This window comes from Chrysochloris asiatica, unplaced genomic scaffold (genome assembly GCF_000296735.1).
Source record: "Chrysochloris asiatica unplaced genomic scaffold, ChrAsi1.0 scaffold00040, whole genome shotgun sequence".
Taxonomy (NCBI): domain Eukaryota; kingdom Metazoa; phylum Chordata; class Mammalia; order Afrosoricida; family Chrysochloridae; genus Chrysochloris; species Chrysochloris asiatica.
This window is the reverse complement of record NW_006408558.1, coordinates 7,069,022-7,076,282: the sequence shown is the minus strand read 5'-3', so window position 1 is coordinate 7,076,282 and position 7,261 is coordinate 7,069,022. Positions and strand designations below refer to the sequence as shown.

General features: G+C 40.6%; 1 pseudogene; it reads right to left on the bottom strand.

Moving 5' to 3' along the window:
* Window positions 1-5,914: 5,914 nt before the first annotated feature.
* On the bottom strand, window positions 5,915-6,073 carry LOC102835785 (annotated as a pseudogene).
* Window positions 6,074-7,261: the final 1,188 nt, after the last annotated feature.

Below are 7,261 nucleotides of genomic sequence, written 5' to 3'. Positions count from 1 at the left end.
GTTTCCAAAGAGAGGCTGGTGGTGGTGGTGTGCCATGGAGTCGGCTCCAACTCATAGCAACCCTGTACAGGGCTTCCAAGACTGAAAATCTTTACGGGTGCAGAAAGCCTCATCTTTCTCCCGCGGAACAGCTGGTAGTTTCAAACTGCTGACCGTGAGATTAGAAGCCCAATTCGTAACCACTACGCTACCAGAGCTCCTTAAAGAGAGGCTAGTGAGTTTGAAAAGCTAACCTGTGATTTAAATAGGTATTGCAGTCCAGTGACTATTGCATATATCAATTGATCATTAGAAATGACTATTGTTTTTACTGTAAAACATGGAAGGTAAATGTTAACTCAAAGGCCCACATAATTTCTTAAATGGTGTGCCAAGGTTTAGACCTTTGTCAAGGGTGATTAAATCAGATAGCAAGCCTGGATTTCAGTGCATAACTCAAATAAAATTTACAAACAAGCCAAAGGCAGTATGCTTGATAAAATCACTGCACTTTGTCGTATCAGCTTAATCCTGAATGTGTTGGAGAAGATCTATGTAATTTCTGGTGGAAGTAAGATTCAGCACTGGGCACGCTCGCAGGATGTGGGCAGTAGGTCTGTAAATAGGTAATGACCAGGATCAGTCCTCTGAACAAGGAAGGAAAGAGGATTTGAGTAGTAATTCAGATGTATAAGGCACTCATCTACCAGTTTGTAGTATGGTAGTCGCTCACATGTTGCTCTGATGTTGACAGCTATGCCACCTGTATAGCAAATATCAAATACTAGCAGGGTCACCTTCAGTGGACAGGTTTCAACAGAGCTTCCAGACTAAGAGAGACTAGTAAGAAAGTCCTGGCAATCTGCTTCTCAAAGTTAGCCAATGAAAGCCCTAACAATCACAGCTGAATAGTATCTGAGACAGTGTTCAAAATGAGCCCCTTCGGTTTGAAGGCACTCAAAATACAAAGTGGTCTCAACAATACCAAGGATTCAGGAGTACACCAAAGATCCAAAGATGGTGCCGGTCTCAACAATGCTTTCTTCTATTGTCCATGGGTCTCCACAAGTCAGAGCCACTCAGTGGCAGTGAACATCCACACAACAAGGTGTAATACGCAGACACAGGGACAGGCGGAAGGTAGAGGTGGCTCTCATACTGCTAGGCACTCGTAGAGAGCAGGGCTCCTGGTGGACTTAGCAAGGCCTGGTGCCCTGTTCACATGCCCACCCTGCACATCTAGTCAAACAGACTTAACGTCAGGGAAAATATTTGTTCTCAGAGCAAACAGACTAGGAATACACTTTAATCTGTTCTATAGATACACAGTGCCGCCTCTTAACCAAATGCCTCACTCCTGAGCAGTTCAGTGCGTTCTGTAAACCAAATGTCAGGCAGAGCAGGAATATGTAACTCCTTCACTTCTAGAGGGAAATAGAAGCTTGACTCATAGCAGCTAATGTTGTACCTCCATTTTGCCTAAAACAAAACTCTTAGCAGCGGCTAAGGCCAGATTGTATTTCAAGTGGAAGCTACAATCAGAGAGCAAATGTGAGTTTGGCTGGTTAGGTGTGTTTCATGATGTGGCACATCACAGCTGACATCTCCTACCCCTGTCCTCCAAAAAATAGACCAGCATGTTTATCAAAAAGTTCTGTCGGCCTCTCTGAATTTGAAGGCATATTGCTACTTTTACAGATTTCTCAGTTATGTGAACAAAGTTGACAGATTTTTAGAAGCACGTTATTGTTGTTTCTATTGTAAAAATAGATATGGCACAAATATTTGCCAATTCAACCTTCTTTATGTGTTCAATTTAGTAAGGTAACTGCATTAATCATATGATGTAACTATTCTTGTTACTAAATTTAGTGAGTTTTTAAATTTTAAAAAAATGTGGTCATTATGCTGAAGTCATTTGCTTTCCTTTTCAATGATTATGTTTGAAAAGCTGGTGCAAGTATTTGAACTCCAGAATAAACCAACTATTACTGGACATTTCTAAAGTTTTAGCTCAGTTTTACTTCTAGTAACTTCGAAAGCATAAATTCTACCAACCTAATGAAGAATGCCATTCGAAACGTTTATGGTTCCAGTTATTTCACACTTGAGCAGTTTTGTGAAGTTTTTGTTTTCCATTTTATTTTTTTACTTCTGTTCCTCCTACTAAAAATAGTACACACTGGTTACTAACTTAAAATTACTTAAATTTTATAAAATCACAAAGGTATAAAAGCAGCAGAAATAATTAATATTTCAAATGATACTTTTTATAACATGGAACATTTATACTTCTGAAATAAAGCTTAAAACTGGGCTGACACATTTGGGTCATTCAACTGAATGGTTGTTAAGTCAACCTGTGTCGTGTGAAAAGATAGCAACCAATTTTTTAAATTTATGCGTCTTTACTCACTGCCTGAAAATGAGCAAGTATAATACAGAAAGAGAACCCCTGTCTTTATCAAATTATTTCTACTATGTCTGGTGTGGCGCTGTAAGGAAGCACTCAACAGTAAGGTTGGTTTGAACCACAAGGCTGGCAGTTCAAACTCACCAGCCGTTCCTTGGAAACCCTATAAACAGAGTTGATATGAGTTGAACCGACTCAATGGTGCTTAACAACAACATGGGAACATGTTAAGCAATGTTGGAAAAGTTTAGAAAAGAACATACTATTCTCTCAGATCAAATTCATGGCTCTGTCCCATGGCCCATGACTGGAAACTGGAAGACAACATTTCATCCACCATGCAGATAAAGAATATGATTGTTACGAAGAGATATTCTGGACTGAGTTTTCAAAATCAAAACTTGCAAAGATCCTGCCTTATAGACTTAATCCTTTCTTTCCAGCCCAGCCCCTATGCTAGAAATCTTAGGGCACTTGAGCATTGCACTTATATTCTCCTGCTTCTTGTGGCCTCATTTGTCCCACTCCATCTTCCCCGAAGGGGATCAATGATCACCACAGAAAAAGAAAATGAAGCAAACCAAAAGAAAGCCTTATCATTCCATAAGTATAGAATAATCACAGAGGAACCCACCAGCATAGTAGTTGGCGCCCACCAGCTATTTCTCAGCAGAAAGATGAGGCTGTCTGTTCTTGTAAAGGTATGTTGTTGTTAAATGCCGTCCAGTCGATTCTGACCCACAGCGACCCTGTATAGGGTTTCCAAGGAGCAGTTGGTGGGCTTTAACCACTGACTATGCAGTTCAAACAACTTTGCAGTCTGACGCATTAGCCCACAGCGACACATCAGGACTCCTGTAAAGATATTGTTGTGGTTAAGTGCCATTGAGTCGATTCCAACCCATAGTGACCCTGTACAGGGTTTCCAAGGCTGTAAATCTTGATGGTAGTAGAAAGCCTCATCTTTCTCTATCGTTTCGATCTGCTGACCTTAAGGTTCACAGCCCGATTTGTAACCACTATGCTACCAGACCCCTGTAAAGATATACAGCCCCCCAAACACTAAGTAGCAGTTCTACTGGGTCCTGTGGAGTCGCTCTGAGTTGGAATCGACTCAACGGCAATGAATTAGTCTAATCATATTGACTCATTTAGGAATAAGGAAAATAGAGAGAACAGAGTTTTGTCATGCTGTTTCTTCACTATTGGGTACAAGCCTGAGTTGGAACTTGTCTTCCACCTCATACTGCAATAGCACGCAGATAGCTTATGTGTAAACTCAGTTCTCTCTCATAGACTGTAACTTACTTGAGAGTGGGGGCCATATGGGTCATTGTATCACCATTGTATCACTTCTGGTGGGGCGCTGTGGATCAGCAATGGACTGCAAACCATAAAGTTGGCAGTTCAAACCCACCAAGTGCTCCTCAGAAACCCTATACAGTGCCACTATGAGTCTGAACCAATTTGACAGCACTTAACACCAGAATGGAAGTAGCACATGGATTGTAGCCAACAGGTGTTTGTTGAACTGAGTAAAACTAACAAGACAATACATGTTCTTACACTAAAACACACTATTAAAGCATGTTGCTCTTTCGTTTTCTATTTTAGATTGCTATTGCAATTGTTGTTGTTGTTGTTAAGTGCAGTCGAGTCAGTTCCGACCCATAGTGACCCTGTTTAGGGTTTCTGAAGCTGTAAATCTTTACGGGAGCAGAAAGCCTCATCTTTCTACTGCGGAACAGCTGGTAGTTTTGAACTGCTGACTTTAAGGTTCACAGCCCAATTCGTAACCACTACGCCACAAGATTGTTGTTGTTGTTGTTGTTAGGTTCCATCAAGTCAACAGCGACCCATTGTGACCTTATCCACAGCAGAATGAAACACTGCCCAAATCCTGGGCCAGCCTCACTACTGTGGCCATGCTTGAGTCCATCGATGCAGCCACTTGGCCAATCCATCTCGTTGGGGGTCTTCCTCTTTTTCTCTGACCCTCCACCTTACCAAACATGATATCTTTCTCCAGTGACTGCTGCCTCCTGACAATATGTCCGAAGTATGAAAGACGAAGTTTGGCCATCTTGGCCTCCAAGGAGTACTCTGGCTGCACTTCTTCCAAAATGGATCTATTGGTTCTTTTGGCAGTCCATGCACTTTCAATATTCTCCTCCAACACCATAACTCAAAAGCATCAATTCTTCTACGGTCTTCCTTATTCACTGTCCAGCTTTCACATGCATATGAGGTTATTGAAAATACCATGACTTGGGTCAGGTGCACCTTAGTCCTCAAGCTGACATCTTTGCTCTTCAACACTTCAAAAAGGTCTTGTGCAGCAGATTTGTCTAATGCAATACGTTGTTTGATTTCTTCCATAAGTGTTGATAGTTGATCCAAGAAAAATGAAGTCCTTGACAACTTCAATCTTTTCTCCATTGATTAAGACTGTTATTTATTGGTCCAGTGGTGAGGAGTTTTGTTTTGTTTACATTGAGACGTAATCCATACCAAAGGCTGTGCTCTTTGATCTTCATCAGTAAATGTTATAAGTCCTCTTCACTTTCAGCAAGCAAGGTTGTATCATCTGCGATATGCAGGTTGTTAATGAGTCTTCCTCCAATCCTGATGCCACGTGTTTCTTCATATAACCGAGCTTCTCGAATTATTTGCTCAGCATACAGGTTGAATAAGTATGATAAAATAATATAACCTTGTTGCACATCTTTTTTAATTTTAAACCATTCAGCGTTCCCATGTTCTGTTCAAACAACTGCTTCTTGGTCCAGGTACAGATTCCTCATGAACACAATTAAGTATTCAGGAATACTAATACTTCACAATGTTGTCCATTGCTTGTCATGATCCACACAATCGAAAGCCTTTGCATAGTCAATAAAGCACAGGTAAAGATCTTTCTGACATTCTCTGCTTTCAGCCAAGATCCATCGGACATCAGCAATGATATCCCTCATTCCACTGCCTCTTCTGAATGATTGTAGCCGATTCTGTATTACCTTTAGCAAAACTTTACTCACATGGGATATCAAAGAGATTGTCCGATGATTTCCGCATTCCGTTGGGTCACCTCTCATTGGAATGGGCACAAATATGGATCTTTTCCAATCAGTTGGCTAGACAGTTGTCTTCCAAATTGTTAGGTGTCATCAAGTCAGCACCAACTTATAGCAACTCTGTGTAGCCCATGATGAAACACTGCCCAGTCCTGGTCCATCCTCACAGTCATTGCTAGATTTGAAGCTACTGCAGTAGCCACTGTATCAAGACAGTGAAAAAAAAATCCTTTTTTCAAAAGGGAGAGCAGTGATTCTGTGCTCTAATTTCTTATTTTCAGAAACACAGCTGTCAGCCATACTGTTAATATGGAAGCATAAAAATAAAGGAAGAAACCAGAAGTTTTGTAAAACATGTTCAGTTGATCAGATCTTGGCAAAATGTAATTTCATATGGTCCAGTTCTAGAACCTAGTTGCATTGTGTGGACCATCACATGTCTGACTCCTTAGAGACCCAGCGTGGTTCTTCGCCACTTCTTCTCTTGGAGTTAGTGGTACTTGATTTTATTACCAGTTTTCATTCAAATCCACTGGGGAATGGGACGATTCTGCTTTTCCTTCTTAGCCAGGAAGCTCTTGATCGTGAAAGTCTTATGAGAAGACATAACAAAGATGAAAGATAGCAACACTCACAAGATGCTGAAGAAAGGAAGGCCACACTCTAATTTTTATGTTGTTGTTGTTGCTAAGTGCTGCTGAGTCAGTTCCAACTCATAGTGATCCTGTATAGGGTTTCCAAGGAGCGGCTGGTGGGTTTGAACTGCCAACCTTGTGGTTCAAACTGACCTTGCAGTCCAGAGCATTATCCTGCAGTGCCAAGAAGTAAAATATTCAGGAAAGGTTAGGAATCACTCTACCTGAATTTAGTTGTTATATTAAAAAATACACTACAATGCTTGATTGACAATTTAACATTTTCTACCAGCAGTTCTAATGTGGAAAACAAACAAGAGGACAAAGTCTATTGAAACAAACAAACAAAAATGGGCTGGACAATAGCACAGAACAGTAAGAACCACAGAAGAGATGAAGAAATTGCAGTGGGACAAGGAAACGAAACCATGTTCCGTCAATGTTGCTTTAAATATTAACTTGTGTATAAATGGCATACGTATCCTCACATACATAAAAGTCTGCCGTGGCAGACAGGCTACGCTAGGTAGAATTCCTTTCCAAGTCAGCTAATTCACCAATGTCTCTACATTTTCTGACAAATGAACTGTAGGGGTTACTTTGAAAAAGAAGGAACTATTGTCTCCATTTGCCTTTGGCTTGTTTGCTTCCTTGGGGGCCTTCAGTAAGGAGGAACATTTGGGCAAGAGGGAATGTGCTTTGGAGTTTTCAAGAACTACTAGTTAAAAAGCCTCAAACTGTGTACTGCCAGTGTTGTAACTGCTGTGGAAGGAAATACTTGAAAACATAACATACATTTTTAATCAATGGAGACCTTCAAAGTTATTTTTATTTTATCAGCCTGACATCAATTTGTGATTCTAAACTCCTTTGGAAACACTAAAATTTTAAATCCCCATGTTGTCTTCAGTGTTTTCTGAGGAATGTGAATATTGTGCAGTTATCTTTTGAAAGAATTAAAGTAAAGGTGATTTTTTTTTAGCTTAAAGAATAATCTGTATTGTTCTTGTTGTCCAGTCAGTTCCAACTCAGAGACCCTGTATTGAGTGTACAAGGAGCGGCTGGTGAGCTTGAACTGCCGGCCTTGTGGTTCAATCTGACTCTGCAGTCCAGCGCATTATCCTGCAGTGCCATACTCAGCCTTGAAGTTGCAAGAAATG